We start from the raw sequence: 16,649 nt of genomic DNA on the forward strand, positions 1-16,649 counted from the left end.
ACGAAATTCGTTGTAAATGCATGAATGGTAAAAGCCTGTTTTTTAAAAATGTTTGGATAAGGCAAGTATGGGTATAGGAGTATATGTTTTGGGGTACTGAGGTATATGTTTTGGGGTGTTTGGGTATTTTAATGGTTCAGATACAGCTTTGGGTTATGGGGTACAGGGGTATTTTTAGGGTTCAGGGCTAGGTTTGGGTTTTGGGGTATAGGGGTATTTTTAGGGTTCAGGGGTAGGTTTGGGTTTTGGGGTACAGGGGTATTTTAAGAGTTCAGGGCTAGGTTTGGGTTTTGGGGTACTGGGGTATTTTTAGGGTTCAGGGCTAGGTTTGGGTTTTGGAATACAGGGGTATTTTAAGGTTCTGGGCTAGGTTTCGGTTTTGGGGTACAGGGGTATTTTTAGGGTTCAGGGGTAGGTTTGGGTTTTGGGGTACAGGGGTATTTTAAGGGTTATGGGCTAGGTTTGGGTTTTGGGGTACAGGGGTATTTTAGGGTTCAGGGTAGGTTTGGGTTTTGGGGTACAGGGGTATTTTTAGAGTTCAGGGGTATGTTTGGGTTTTGAGGTACAGGGGTATTTATAGGGTTCAGGGCTAGGTTTTGGTTTTGGGTCACAGGGGTATTTTTAGGGTTTAGGGATAGGTCTGGGTTTTAGGGTACAGGGTATATTTATAGGGTTAAGATGGATTAGTGTTTAAGGGTGTTGGGGTATTTTATAGAGTAAGGGTGGGTTATTATGTTGGGGTGCAGGGGTATTTAAAGTAGGGGTGGGCGGAATTGGCGCAAACTTGGTACAATAAATCCGCAATATTTTGTTCCGTCAGATTTCCAATTATTAAAACAGAAACTTCATATATTCAAGGTCAAATAACAAGTATTTCTACATGCTAAAATGCATATAGTCATTTCACAAAAGTAAAATTAGCTTCCAGCAAGCAGTGAGAGAGGTGATGATTTTGAGATCAAGCCCCTTCAAACCATTATGGGACGAGATTAGCAGTGGGAAGTGAATATTATAGTATCCAAATAATTCTACAAAGAGCTGCAGTTCACCTTGTTCTCCCCAGTTGTCCCCAAGAGGCAAATGCAATAGCATTTAAAATATTATACATCAAGCTGCAGTTCACCTCATGGTCCCTAGATGTCCCTGATGAGGCAAATGCAATAGCATTTAAAATATTACACATCAAGCTGCAGTTCACCTCATGTCCCTAGATGTCCCTGATGGTGCAAATGCAATAGCATTTAAAATATTATGTATCAAGCTGCAGTTCACCTCGCCGTCCCTAGATGTCCCTGATGAGGCAAATGCAATCGCATTTAAAATATTATACATCAAGCTGCAGTTCACCTCGTCGTCCCAAGATGTCCCTGATGAGTGAAATTCAAAAACATTGAAACCCTTTCCCACCAACCACCCTGATGCTTTCACCATCCGTACTGAACTTTTTCAATTTTTCCGGAAAATAAGGTTAAAATATTTTTTCCGTAACTCTGTGCCAACGACTCAATCATCTGTTACCGGGCTAAGACCCCCATCCACCTTTGTCCCATTCAACAGTGTCATGTCACACATGATTTTGGCCTATGAATCGATTGTCTTACGAGATGTACTACTGCTCTTGGGAACTAAATGCTTTACCAGATACAACACCAGTAAACAAGAAAAATTGGCCCTACAATCATTAGCTCATAACGAGCAACTTGTTATCAAGCCTGCAGACAAGGGTGGTGCAATCGAGGTGCAGGATGTTACTTCTTATGAGTCTGAAATCTACCGCCAATTAAACGATGGAACAAGTTATCAACAACTACGAGCGGACCCGTCAAAAGCAATTGCTTTAGAAATTCTGGAGATTACCCAAGCTGGCCGAGATCAAGGTTTCCTATCAGAATTGGAATTCAATTTCCTAAACAAACCGCACCCACGATTGGCAACAATCTATACTATACCCAAGATTCACAAATCCATGGCTGACCCTCCAGGTCGTCCAATTGTGTCGGGATGCGGTTCCATCCTTGAGCCCCTTGGAAAATATATTGATTTCTTCCTAAAACCAATTGCAGAGGCTACACCAGCTTACTTGCATGACACCATGCACACTATAAACATTGTTGAAAATCTAAACTTTGACATACAACAACAGCGATTGGCCACCTGCGATGTTGTATCTTTATACACATGCATTCCTCAACATGAAGCACTGATGGTTATCACTCGTTGCTTGCATCAGCGACCAGCACCGGTTCGAGTACCCACTGAATTTATTGTGGCCTTACTCCGTATAGCCATGACAAATTTTCTTTTTCATTTTCAGGGATAAATTCTACATCCAAACATTGGGAGTAGCAATGGGGGCTCCTTTTGCTCCGGATGTAGCCATCCTATACATGGCAGCCTTTGAGCAAGACACTGTGCTGAATCAGGTTAATCCATTCAGAGACCACCTTGGTCTCTGGATGCGATATATAGATGACATTTTACTGATATGGAACGGGAGTCTGGAAGAACTAACAATGTTCTTTGATTGGCTGAACACGCAGTCTCAATTCTTAAAGTTTACTATCCAATCTGATAACCACCAAATAAACTTTTTGGACCTCACCATCTATGAGAATGCATGACACCTACTAACCATGCTGTACCGCAAACCCGCTGAAAGGAACTCACTGTTACATTATGACAGTCACCACCCAAGAGCCCTAAGAGACAACTTGCCCTTCGGGCAATTCCTACGTATCCGTCGGAATTGTATAAAAGATGATTACTTCACAGAATCAGAAGAACTCAAGCAGAGACTTTCCAACAGAGGCTATCCAAAACAACTGATCAAGCGAGCAAGGAAGAGGGCTTGGTTCTACCCCCGAGATGAATTGTTGACCCCTAAAATGGAAAAAGAACAACCAGAACAAAGAATAGTATGCGTAACTACTTTCAACACAAAAAGTAATAAAATAAAACGCATAATCAACCACCATTGGGAACTTATATCAGATGATATCAAGCAACCCGACCCGCCTCTACACGCATTCAAAAAAGCGAGAAGCATCAAAGACCATGTGGTCCGCTCTTTCCTCAAGACACCAACGGATCCCACTGTCACCACTTTGTGGAACCTACCTCCGATAGTCGGTCACTTCAGATGTGGCAGCTGCAAAGCATGTGACAGCACCATTCAGACCAAAGAATTTACATACCGTCATCATAAGATCCCGATTAAGACGCACACCAACTGCAATTCATCAAACATCATCTATGCTATACTATGTCCTTGCCTACTAATATACATTGGCCAGACACAGCAAAAAGCCAAAGTAAGGATACTCCAACATATGAGTAGAATCCGATGCCAGGTGCCGGGGGCACCATTGGTGGATCATTTCTCTACAGCTGGGCACTCACCAGAAAGTCTGAAATGGGTAATCATTGAAAAGGCCACACTAGGACCCCGGGGTGGTAACATCGCTAACATCCTCAATACCCGTGAGTTAAAATGGATGTACACATTAGACTCAATAGAATCTGGGCTTAATGAACAAGATAGCTCTTTCTCACAACTGGCCACTTTGTCCTAAATGCTGTTTGAATCTATCATGGATATGGCCTTTACCCTCATGTGAGAGGTACGTCGTATCTCGGATAATGGGACAGTGTAAGAATGTGTAGCAACTCTAGCGGTTTTCTAATGAACGACTCTGTTCGAACCACGTTTCATTACAACAATGATCTGTTGGCCTTGCGATGTGGTCTTTACCCTCATGCGAGAGGTACACCACCCCCGGTTCGTGAGATGGTCTTTACCCTCATGTGAGAGGTACACCATTCCTGGTTCACATTGTATTCACCAAGGGATAGCTCTCTTCTTCCTTTTTTGAATGCTCCACTCGACGTGATGATTATGTGATTACCAATGTGTCATGCGCTCTTCATTATCTGAATTTCTCTATAATAATGTCTGTCTATGCTGTACTTAGGACCAGACCTTATATCCATAATAATTGACCAAACTCTGGAAATAGGAGTCTTGTAGGCTTTAAAACCATTGTTCAAAGGCCACCGAGCGACGGGGATAGTCTTTCCACCGTGTTCATTGTTTATAAGTTGTAACTTAGCAACTCAAATAGTCTATCTACTATGGCAATACGGTCAGAATGTACCACGTGATCTCGTTCCCATGGTGATATCACCAAACCCGGAACCCAACCTCGCCATTGCGATTTGGAGCAGTGATCAGGACGTGATTCATTCCGTGCTTGGTAAGCATTGTCCCAAGTCCTTAACAACGTACTCGCTAGCCAAAGCCGATTTCATTAGTTGTGCTGGCGATGTCCCTAACCTTACTCCAACCCTTGTTTCCAGACTCATCTTGATTTAATCTCCGAACCAAACTACAAACCAACACGAGTCCTGTCGGACGTGTTTTATATACGGCGATTGGGTAAGTGTTTTCTCTTTGTGTGCAGTAATAAGTAGATGTTTGGGAGTTGTTAATAATTCCCTAATGGACAAATATCATCATACTTGACAGATCTCACACCATCGTTGATACTCAGGACTACGACAGGCTCTCCGAGCAATATAATCGACTCAATTACATAATATGGTGAGTCATCCTTCACTTGCCGCTAAACCATGTGACCAATTTACCCTCTTGTTCTTTTGATGATTATATCGTCTCAATTGAACTCTCTAACCCCTTAGATCCACAAGATCGACTTTTAAAACAAACTCCATCGGGTCCTGACTATACCACCTCCGTGGTAAGTTTAATTGTTGATGACTGTATGATTAGTTTTGAACTAGCCTAGACGCTATTAATATGTAACCATAATAGTGGAATCTAGTTCCAAACCCCATGTAATTCTATGTCTTAACCGGCATTTTTCTCCAATAATGTGTTGACCCTGTCCACTGACGACGGCTGGCCTATCCCTAACTGCTCTTGACTTCAATGATCTAAATACCCTTTAAATAGTTCTGACGTTTCAACGCAACGTTTTGTTCTCCCATTTTAGGTCCTAATAATGTTGGGCGGGATATTGTGAATCCACTACTCCATGTGCTGATGTGCTTCTTGCTCTTGATAGACATAGGGATACATTTTCCCGGCTTTAAAATACATACTTTTATATCAAATAGGTTAAGTGTCCCACCTTCTCAGTCCTGATGAAGACCCCACAGCAAGAATACTACTATCTGTACCTATGAGGGTCAAAACGTCGACAACTACTTGCCTTTCAATATCAACTCCACCCCAGACTGCTTTCATTTATTGAACTACGTGGAGTATGATTTTTGCCAGAATTAGTTGTATGAACCTAACGGTCCGGTGTTTTTTGTACATATTTTGTAACATAAACAAATGAACTATATTTGTTGATTACACAAGTATCTAAGACTCTCCCTTCCTTCTTTCACTACCTCCTTACACTACCGCACACCCTTCCTCTTTTCCACTTCTTTGGGGCACTGCGAAAACCACTAATTTATTGCTTTGAACCATTGTATATTCAATATAATTTCCCATTGTGAATTAAACAATGTGGACTAAGTTTCTGTTTGTTTGACTGTACTTTATTTGTGTGTTTATCGTTCTTATGCTACTGGGACCCCTTCCTTTCACCAATTTGCTCACCCAGGTCCCCGTGACTTTAACTGGGTAAAACCCCCCTATCAATATTGATGCAAATGCAATAGCATTTAAAATATTATGTATCAAGCTGCAGTTCACCTCGCCGTCCCTAGATGTCCCTGATTAGGCAAATGCAATCGCATTTAAAATATTATACATCAAGCTGCAGTTCACCTCGTCGTCCCAAGATGTCCCTGATGAGTGAAATTCAAAAACATTGAAACCCTTTCATGAATGCTAAAAATTATGCTAAGCTTATCCCATAATGCTTTGCAGGGCCTTTTAATTGTATTTTTGCCCATAACTGTGCTTGGGGTGGTTTTAAGAAAATGGGACCACCACTGAATTACTATTTAAAGGGAGCAGGAATGTATAGAACCTGGGAAGAAAAAACAACACTCGTGACGGAATGCCCCCAGCGATTGTCTCGTCCCCAGCACACACCCACAGCACAATGCAGACACGCCCACAAGGGACTACTTTGCTGGCACGGTTCTTTTACATTTTAAATGTATATGGTGGGCGTCTGCATAGCCTATGTCCTTCTGCTGCAACTACCCTTTCCAACGCTGTTTTGGGTGTTGTGATTGGTGCTGTGGTTCCCGAGTTTATCTGGCCAAAAGGTGCAAGTTCTCTCTTTTAATAGTAGTATAGATATCGGATGGTCACGATATATTGATGATGTCTTTTTTATTTGGACCGGCCCTGAAGAGTCATTGAAGGATTTCATTTCATGGCTAAAATTGGGGAACGATAACCTTAAATTCACTTCAAATTATGACAAAAATCAATGTGAGTTTCTGGATATCATCATCAAACATGATGAAGGAAAACTCCAAGTGGAGCTTTTTACAAAGAAAACAGATTGTAACACTATCAATCAATCAATCAATCATAACATTTGTATAGCGCGCTACTCACCCAGAAAGGTCTCAAGGTGCTTGGGGGAGGGGGTCCGCTACTGCTCGAACAGCCAGTTCTTGAGTTGTCTCCTGAAGGCGAGGTGGTCCTGGGTCAGCCGAAGGTGGATGGGGAGGGAGTTCCATGTCTTGCCTGCCAGGTAGGAGAAGGATCTGCCTATGGCGGTTGCTTTTCGGATGCGTGGTACGGCGGCGAGGGCGAGGCTAGTAGACCGTAGCTGACGGGTGGGCGTGTAGAAGGTCAGGCGGTCGTTGAGGTACTTGGGGCCCAGGTCGTGGAGAGGCTTGTGTGCATGGGTGAGGAGCCTGAACGTGATCCTCTTGTTGACGGGGAGCCAGTGCAGGTCCCTCAGGTGGTCTGAGATGTGGCTGCGTCGGGGGATGTCCAGGATGAGTCGGGCGGAGGCGTTCTGGATGTGTTGGAGTCTTTTCTGTAGCTTGGTTGTGGTTCCGGCGTAGAGGGTGTTTCTGTAGTCCAATCGGCTGGTGACGAGGGCCTGGGTGACCGTCTTCCTGGTTTTGGTTGGGATCCATCGAAAGATCTTGCGAAGCATGCGTAGGGTGTGAAAGCATGATGAGGAGACGGCGTTGACTTGTCTGGTCATCGAGAGGGAGGAGTCCAGGATGAAGCCCAGGTTGCGTGAGTGGTCTGTTGGCTTGGGAGCGGTGCCCAGGGCTGGGGGCCACCAGGAGTCGTCCCAGGCGGAGGGCGATGGTCCCAGGATGAGGACTTCCATCTTGTCTGAGTTCAGTTTCAGGCGGCTGTGTCTGCCATTTATTGCAGTATTATACCTCTACTTGTATATAGTACGCTTTTGTGACTTGCACACATGTCACTTTTTCCTCTTGTAATGAACCGTTTGCTACCTCTTGTATTTTGTTTGCTCACAATTGTCACTTTTGCCTCATATAACTTGACGTTAAGGGAAGGCGCCGGGCACTTCTGAGCCCCAGTCGTGAATACAAAGGAAGTGGAACGTGTCCGAGAGCGGGGCGGCTCTGGCGGGAGACAGCGAGATGCTGGGCAAGAAGCAGAAGCTAAGCAGCAATGAAAATGCCAACAACGACCTCTCCAGGGATGACAATTTGTGAGGGCGACTGGCGGCGAGGGGAGTCTCTGGAGAATGCAGCCTGCGGGGCCGCCTAAACTGGCGGCTGACACCGACTCTGCTTCCCGCTCCGAGCTGGAGACGACCTTCATTAGCATGATGGCGCCCCAGCTGTGAGTAGAGCTCCGGGTGCGAAGAGAGGCGCGGGCTCCCTAAGCTAAGCCTGCCATGCTCATTGGAAGCACCCATTAGACTGGCACCTGACCTTAAGATGGCGGGGGTCAAGTGCCATCTCAGCGTTACAGGGGAGCCCCTGCTTCCGCTACGGCACCCTCTCTACTTGATTTGGGAAGTCGTGAGACCACCAGACGTTAGCCTGTGGGGCAAAATCATGTTTTAATTGAATCGTAGGCATTTCTGGACTAAAGACTTTCAGTCACTCAAGACCACCACCCTTGAGTTCAGCTCCACTTGAACACCTGGCAGACAATGGCAAGAATTTCCTGCTCTGTACATTTGTGATTTTATAGTTTATTTGTTTGTATCTCTTCCTTGAGTGACTCTACAACTTGTACTTTTGCATTTTTTTCCTTCGGTGGCTCCAGTTGTACATTTGCAAAAAAAAATTTCTGTTTACATCTCTTATCTAACTCATGTAATCCAAAGTCCTTATGTAACACAACTGGTTCTTTTGTAAAGCGCTCTGACATCTTCGGGTAATGTTCGCGCTATATAAAACAGCATTAAATAAAATAAATAAATAAAAACCTTTGGTTTTGTGTAACCCTAGGGTAGTATGCGTAGTGGGGCTACGCGAAGCTATGCAAAGTGGGCGAGAAACTACGCCCACCTACGCACTTCGCGGAGCCCCACTACGCGCCGCCTGCCCCCCTCCCCTCCATACCTAATTTTTGAAAATATTTAAATAAAAGTAAATAAAAAGGCACTTACCTTGTGCGCTGCGTCCCAGGGCTCCATCTGCTCGTTCGCGCCACCATCTTGGATACCAATGCGCATGCGCGCCCGCCCACGCATGCGGATTTTTCACGAGAAATGTGCATGCGCGGACTGCCGCGCATGCGCATTGGTATTCAAGACGGCGGTGACGCTGGCGCGAACATGAAGAGGGAGCCCCGGGACGCAGCGCACAAGGTAAGTGCCTTTTTATTTACTTTTATTTCAATATTTTCCAAAATTAGGGTGGGCGTAGTGTTGCCTGCTACGCCTATTTGCAAAGGGCGAAGTAGGCAACACTACGCCCACTCCGTGGGCGTAGCGAAGTCCTTCGCCCAGGGTTAGTTTTGTGTAATTTGTTCTCATGTATCATTACTGCTCCTATTGTGAAGCGCTCTGACACATTCGGGTAAAGTCCGCGCTATATAAAAATAAATAAATAAATGAAATAAATAAAATAGATAAAATACATCTCCATACCCTGGATACATGATGCCTCCACGCGCTGCTCTAGGCTCGACCTAAACAGCTTATTATTCATCTGTATGGGAAACCTATGCATTACCGGTGCATGTCACTAGAGGGCAGTCTGTCTGGATACAAACAGTTTGCGTCTGGCAATCTGAATACCCAGAAGCCACTGCAATTCAATAATAAAAATTGTCAGCCATGGGAGTAATTACAATCATTTACATGACACTACAAGGAGTAAATAAGGTTGTGTGTATAAAATATGTAGATAAAACGGAGGTAACGGATTGTAATTTAAAATTGCCCTATTATACGTGTGTTGTTTTGTCTTACTTTAAAAGGCCGAACTATAACTACCCTATCGATGATTGACTCCCCTTCGCTAGGTCATGCGCACTTTGTGTAGCGATGATGTGCGTTGATTTCATGATTTTTGAAAGATCTCTAAAGTATACTCTAGATCTGCAAGTTAGTAAAGGGTAGACAAGGCGCGGCTCAAGTGTAATTATATTACCGATGAACGGTAAGAGAGGTAACCGGTGTTTACGGTGTATTTCTCTAAGTTTAGTGCGTTGATTTCGTTTTGTGAACGTCCGGTGAAGAAAAAAAGATAATGTATATCACGTATTTCAAGGTAAATCGGTGGGAGTTGTAAGGCTTCTCTTCGTCGCTAGAGGTCAGGTTCCGGTTTACACAAGTAAAAGCTGGCATTTTATGTGCTGTACTGAAAGGATCATTATTAATGACTCTTTTTATCAGATTTTAATGTATAGAGGATGAAATATTGTTTTCATGTTACACACAGTATAAAAAACAATATTTTAGGGAAATCAACGCTTCGTTTGCTGCCTGTGTGGTCGGGGCTCAGTAGTCCTCCCTCATTCAGGGGCTTATTTATAAGAGGTCTGTGCTGACAGGGGCCACTTTTCTGAGACTCTCAGCTATATATATGAGGCCACTTTGCGTGGCTTTGCATGCCCTCAGACATATGGAGTAAGAAAAAGCAGCGCAAGTCGCAGCCTTGCCTTATTCTGCATCAAGGACATTATTGCACGTTCTTTCTTTAATTTATAATTTTTCTGTTTTATTTGTTCTGTTCATCCTTTTACTCTTAACATGTAACGTCCATCCCAGTGCATGTACATTGCAATGATTTTAATGAATTGCGCAATAAAAACTTTTACTTACTTTTACTGCATCAAGGACACGTTCCATGGGAGCTGCAGTGACTTTTCCCACACAGCATCCATAGATTTAGACTCTGCTTTAGATTTCCTTCTTCACGCAAACCTGGGAGAGCGCCACAACCTTATGCGTCCCCAGAACAGGTGTAACAAGGAGATTTTTTTTTTTATTTCTCCTCTTTTTATAGGTTAAACTTGAGCCAGTGCCCAAGCACTGCTCTGCAAAGAACGGTGGTAGTTCAGTACTGAGAGAAGCTTCGCCCGCTCACCCCACCCTTATTTTTCATTGCCGCGTGTGTTTGTCCTTTGTAAATGCTGTCTTCAGATTTATTATGAGCCTTGTTAGTCCCGCCTTAGTACAGCCATGTTGTCATTAGTATCCTCCCATGGTTACTGGGCCCTTTACTTGAATGTTACACGGTTCATGTACTTTTTGCTTATTGAGCCTGGCCAATGGCATAGGCCACCCAGAGCGACATGTCCCGGCTCCGGGCTCTCTTCCTTTCCTGTGACGCAAACCGCTTGGGGTGCATGGAGTGAGAGGACTTTCAGTCGCTGTGCGCAGAGCTGTGCGTCAGCCCGGAGGACACAGAGGCCGTCTTCCAGCGGCTGGACAGTGACCGCAACGGGCCCATCACCTTCCAGGACTTCACCATGGGCTTCCTAGAGACCCAGGGCTCACCCTGGCTGCAGAGAGGAGGCCTGTGGGCCGATGCGACGGATCCCAGTGAGCTGGAGGGCGAGCACGGAGGAGACCCATTTAACCCGGCTTCTTTAACTGAGGATTTGTATTTCTTTACCTTTCATGCAGTACGCCGATCATTCTAGGTGTCATTTTCAAATGTTGCAGATGAATCCTCATGTGTTTTTTCTACATAACCCTTCTGGCTTAATGCCATGTTCCCGTGTAAGCGATTGTTGTAGAAATGGCTTATTCGTTAATAAAGACACATGGTCACACGGATGTGACATCATTTGAGGCTTACGTCCTCTATTTGATTCCTTACAGAAATAGTCATGTATACAATAAAAGGTTTGTGAATTCTTGAAAAATATCTATCGGATTTTTGAAGTTCACAATAATAAGCTGGTGGCGGCACATTTGAACCTCTGCTTCCTTCCCTGGCTGTGCCCTTGTGGTTTAAGATGTCCTATCAGCAGTGCAGTTTTGTGGTTTCCGTTTAAGTCGCTTAGGCTGTGGTTTTTAATGTGCAGGAGGTTGCATATTGTAGGGAGCTCGGAGAGACCTAAATTTACAGTGTGCATAACATGTTCACTGTGCGTCGATCGCTGGGGTTGCAGGTGTTTACAAACCAGTATTTTGAAGGTTTGCTTGTCTTTTAAAAAAGCGTTCACTGATTCAGTGTTGTAGCAGTAGCGCATGGTCCCTTAATCTGCCTCAAATTTTAGGCAGCCGGCATCGTATTTATGTCATATACAGACTATAAAAGCTGCCTTTTTGAGAGCAGCACAAACAATCATGCTGTACACATCTGCCGAGACCTGCAAAAATAATAATTTTCTGTTTGAGTGGTCATTTTTCCCTAACAAGGGCTTTTGAGGACACTATTTTCATATGGCTCCCTTTTGGAGTCATTTGTTTATGCAGGCTGTAAGTGAGCTATTTTCAGTGGCCTTAGTAAGGGCCACTGGAATTATGCAGCAGGGGAGGCCCAAATTATGCAGCAGGGTTGGATATATTATTGTGACAAGCAAAGGCAAATTATGCAGCACATTTTGAGAAAGTTTCACTTCATTATTTTGCCATTTCTAAACTTGTTAACAGTGTCTGGGCGTTAGTTGCAACTTATTAGTACTACTTTAACACCCACTCACAGGCATAAGAGACAGAATAATGATCAGTCAACCTTTACAAAGGATCTTCCCCTGAGAAGCAACACCAGTCGCTATGTTTTAAATAACTTTTGAACCGTTTGAGCTCGAAACCATTTTTTGTTGAAATCTGCATACTATGCATTAGACGATGGATTATGAGGCAAATCTATGGGCCCGATTCACAGAATGAATTTAAGACTCAATCCTAAACTTACTACTATTTTGGTATTCACAGAATGCACTTACTACTTTTGGCATTCACAGAATGGACTTGCTACTTTTGGTATTCACAGAAGTTATGATTTTGTCTAGTAAGTTTAGGATTGAGTCTTAAGTTCATTCTATGAATCGGGCCCCAAGTGATTGCACCATGGGAGTACTTTGTTTGTCATGTGCATTCATGGTAGAGTAGTAATAGGTTTTTTTTATCCCACAGAACCACTACCACCCTCGCAGCAGCGTTGGGAAGGGTTTGAAACATTGAGAATTTCGTAAGTGTTTTCTTCCGTTTGGCACACTTTTGTGAGTTTAATTTTGATAGTTCCGACAGTGATTATCCTTTATTTACAGTTACAATTTCACCCTTTGCTCAGCATCGAACTAATTCTCCTCATCATTGATCACTAAGTACGGTTACATGTGGTGATCTTGGACGCCGGGTGAGTTCTGAGCACTTCTTGTTACTTTCAAGAGCAGTATAATACAAAAGCAAGTCAGGCACATGGTGCGAAGGTAATTTATGAGACTGTATTCTCTTTTTGGGTTCATAGGCCGTTTCTGATACATTTTGATCGACCAGCCACTGATCGGTCACAGTCCCTTATTGGATTGACATTAGGTAGATATATGCATCTATTGCGTTTGATAGCACAGTGTTTTTCTATTCTTTGCACAGGGTGATTTGGTAAGTTTGGCAACTTCACTCTTTGTGTGCTTTGATGTTTCAGTGTCGCCATAATCACTACAATCGGGTGGTCATTCATTAATCTGCAGACGTTATGTCCACTCCATGCTGTATTCTCAGGACCTTCGAGGATAATATGGGTCTGTTGTCTAATGTTAATCTATATTTCAATTTAGACTGAAATGTTTATTCATGATTGTGATATGAATGTGATATATTTGTTTGTAGATAACCCCTGAAGAAGGGTGCTGGTTACACCCGAAATGCACTGAGATTGACAAACACGCTTTCTTCTGTTCATGATCTGAATAAATGGACTGTAGAAACTCAAATTTTAGTTGAATTCACATCATACGTGAGAATAAAAGAAGCACATCACTAAGACGGATTTGGTTGATGGCTCATTCAATTTTCTGGACATTGCCGGTTCATGGAAATTTTGCGAATCAATGAACGATGGACGGAAAGCTGACAACCCAAACATTAAAACCATTGTGTTTTTGCCCACTACACCACCCTAGTTTGGAGGACCCAGCCATATGCAAATCAGACTTGACCCTGTGCCTCATGGGAACAGTCCAGACCGAACTGCCAGGCCAGGTCCTCCCTGGACTGAAAACAAGCAGCCTGAGACCGGTTTCAGGGTTTGTCACCCTTCTTCAGCCAAGCCAACTTGAATCCAGTGGCACATTGAGCAAGGGACCCACATCTGGGCATACCCATCCCACTTACGGCAAAAAGTGTTACAACAAACAAATGATGGACAGAATGCTGACAATGCAAACATTCTCCCCCAGACAAAAAGATCTGGGTGAAATTCTTCGTTCTTTTACCCATCTTTTGCCCACTATGCCACCCCAGTTTGGACCCAGCCAAGTGCAAATGAGTCTTGCCGCTGTTCCTCATGGGAACTGTCCAGACTGAACTGCCAGATGAGGTCCTCCCTGGACTGGAAACAAGCAGCCTGGGACCGGTTTCAGGGTGTGTCACCCGTCTACAGCTAGGCCAGCTTGAATCCAGTGGCACAGTGAGCAAGGGACCCGTGTCTGGGCATACCCATCCCACTTAGGGCAAAAGTATGGGTTAAAGTCAATGGGTGTTGCGGTGGAACGCCCACCGCAACACCCATTGCCCTCCCCTTTCATGCTAAGTATTGTGTAAAATGGTGCCTTATTTACAAGCCATCGTTAAGCTACTTAAGTCTCGATCGCCACCACAACGCCGTGAAAATTGACGTTGTGTTGGAGATAGGGGCTTGTATATATGTCCTCATGGGACTTTTGGTGCACATATTCGTACATAGAGGGGGCGAAAGTGGGAAAGGAAGGGGGGCCCTCATCAAGAGCATGGGGCGGAAGTGAAGTGGCATTGCACTGCAGTCCATATTGGGCTTCCAAGAAGGACAGACCCGAATATGTCTCTTCCTATGATGAGCCTATGCCTCGACAGCTACTGCCACCACTTTACATTTTCACAGTGTCATATACCATGACCATGGGCCAATGACATTAAAGTGCTTTACAAAAGAACCAGACTGTAAAAAAAAGGTTTTTGCCACATTGTGTTATGCTATCTTTAGTTCTTGCGTTAGTCAAAACGCTTTGGGACATATTTACAAAAGAAGCGACTGAGTGCGGTGTTATCCTTGTTGGCTTAACACTATGCTCCGCCACTTCTGAAACGCACAGTTGCACTATATTTTAATTATAAAAAACAGTGTAGCCTTGTGTTTCTCACTGCACTTGTGCTAAATTTTGCAGCCTAGATTAGTGATTGCTTATGTGCAGGAAGGTGTCCCTTACTTTACAAAAACAATCTGAAATGGCATTTTGCAACTTGTCATTTTTTTTAAAAAGATTGTTTATGTGAAGAAAGGTATGCCTTCTTGAACTACAAGACTACAAACCTTCTTTGAGGACAAGGAAAGGAGACTTTACTCAAATAAATTAGGTCTGAAGCCAAAATCAACATGGACCCCTCAAATTGGTCAGATGAATAAAGATATTGAGGCATTTGAGAGAGTAGTAGAGAAGGGTATTTCCGACCTTTTGGACCAAAAGAACTGGGTTTATTTTAATCTCAAGCTAGAAGAGAAAGAGGCTCTCAAAAAATTACAAAACTGCCACACATTAATGATCAAGCCCGCGGACAAAGGCGGCAGAATTGTTATCATGTCCACAGTACAATACAATGAAAAAATGAATTCACTATTAGCAAATGGGGATCACTACCAGAGGGTGAAAAGAGAGGACTGGTTACATCTAAAAGATATAGTCAAAAGGATGTTAGACCTGGCTCAACAGGATGCAGTTATCTGCAATGACGAATATAAATTTCTTTTGAATAATAATCCTGTAGTACCTGCACTGTATGGACTACCTAAAGTGCACAAAAATCCTGATGGTCCCCCCATGAGGCCTATAGTCTCAAGTATTGGTTCCCTGACAGAACCTTTGAGCAAATATGCGGACATTTTTCTGCAACCACATGTAATAACTCAGAAAGCCTATGTCAAAGATACCAGTGATATTATCCAAAAAGTTGAAGGGCTCGCATTTAACAGTGAGACTCAATATTAGTGACCCTCGACATAGAGGCGCTTTACAGTAATATACCACAGGACAGCACAATAGAAATGGTTGAATCCCTTCTAACAAAGACTGATAGAGACCTGAACGCACACAAAATGTTTATTATAGATTGTGTCACTGTAGTCTTAAAAAATAACATATTTATCTTTAATAAAGATTACTTTAAACAAGTAAAAGGTACGAGCATGGGAGCTACCTGTGCTCCCTGTCTAGCCTGTCTATACGTAGCGAGATTTGAGGACACCCATTGATTTAACTCTTTGGCTCCTTTTTATGAAAATACAAGCAGCCCGTCCCGACGTTGTCCGGGTATGAATTGCTGCCGGCCAGTAGTATATTGTTTCGTAGGATTTCATTTTGATAGCATTTCTTATCTGTGACAGGCCTGTGAAACGCTCCGATTCACAGTGCACTGCTGATGCACTTAAGAGTGCGCTTTCAGTAGTGTGTGAACTCGAGTTTCCCTACTTTATTTTCCTTGTAATATTATATAGCGCGAACTCGACAACATGGCATGAGCACAATTTACATTACAGAAGAACACATTGATTTGTGGTAGGCACGGGGAGACAAAGCGATTTGCCTGGAATCACAGGATGTTGAGCTGATGCCGAGATTCTAACGTAGCTCCCCATCTCTAAAGTTCGCAATTCTAGAACTTGTGGTGGGGGGTGTGTCTAAAAGTGTATGTCGGTGCTGGGCATCAATGAGAGAGACCTGTGCATTTTTCCAATTGGTGGTGAAAAAATATGAGTATGTTGCTGGAGATGTGGGCCGCCGTGCCACCAATGTACTTACGGGGGAGGGTAAACACCCATTATTCCGCAAATTTCTTTCCGCATGCCATCACTCCGCATACTTTCATTACGAAAGTACCATGGGCCTTATTTATGAAAAGTGACGCATCGCTGCGTGAAAACAGCGATGCGTCACTTTTCACTGCGCACTCCTTGCGACACCAATGATGCGTCATATTTAATGTATGATGCATCATGTCGCAAGGACTTACAGATACGTCAGTATTTCTGACGCATCTGTAAGTGCAAAAGTGACGCATTGCTGGAGTGTGTCACAAAAGTGACGCAACTCCAGCAATGTGTCCTTTCACATG

This window comes from Lissotriton vulgaris, chromosome 1_2, assembly GCF_964263255.1.
Source record: "Lissotriton vulgaris chromosome 1_2, aLisVul1.2, whole genome shotgun sequence".
In the NCBI taxonomy this organism is placed as follows: Eukaryota; Metazoa; Chordata; class Amphibia; order Caudata; family Salamandridae; genus Lissotriton; species Lissotriton vulgaris.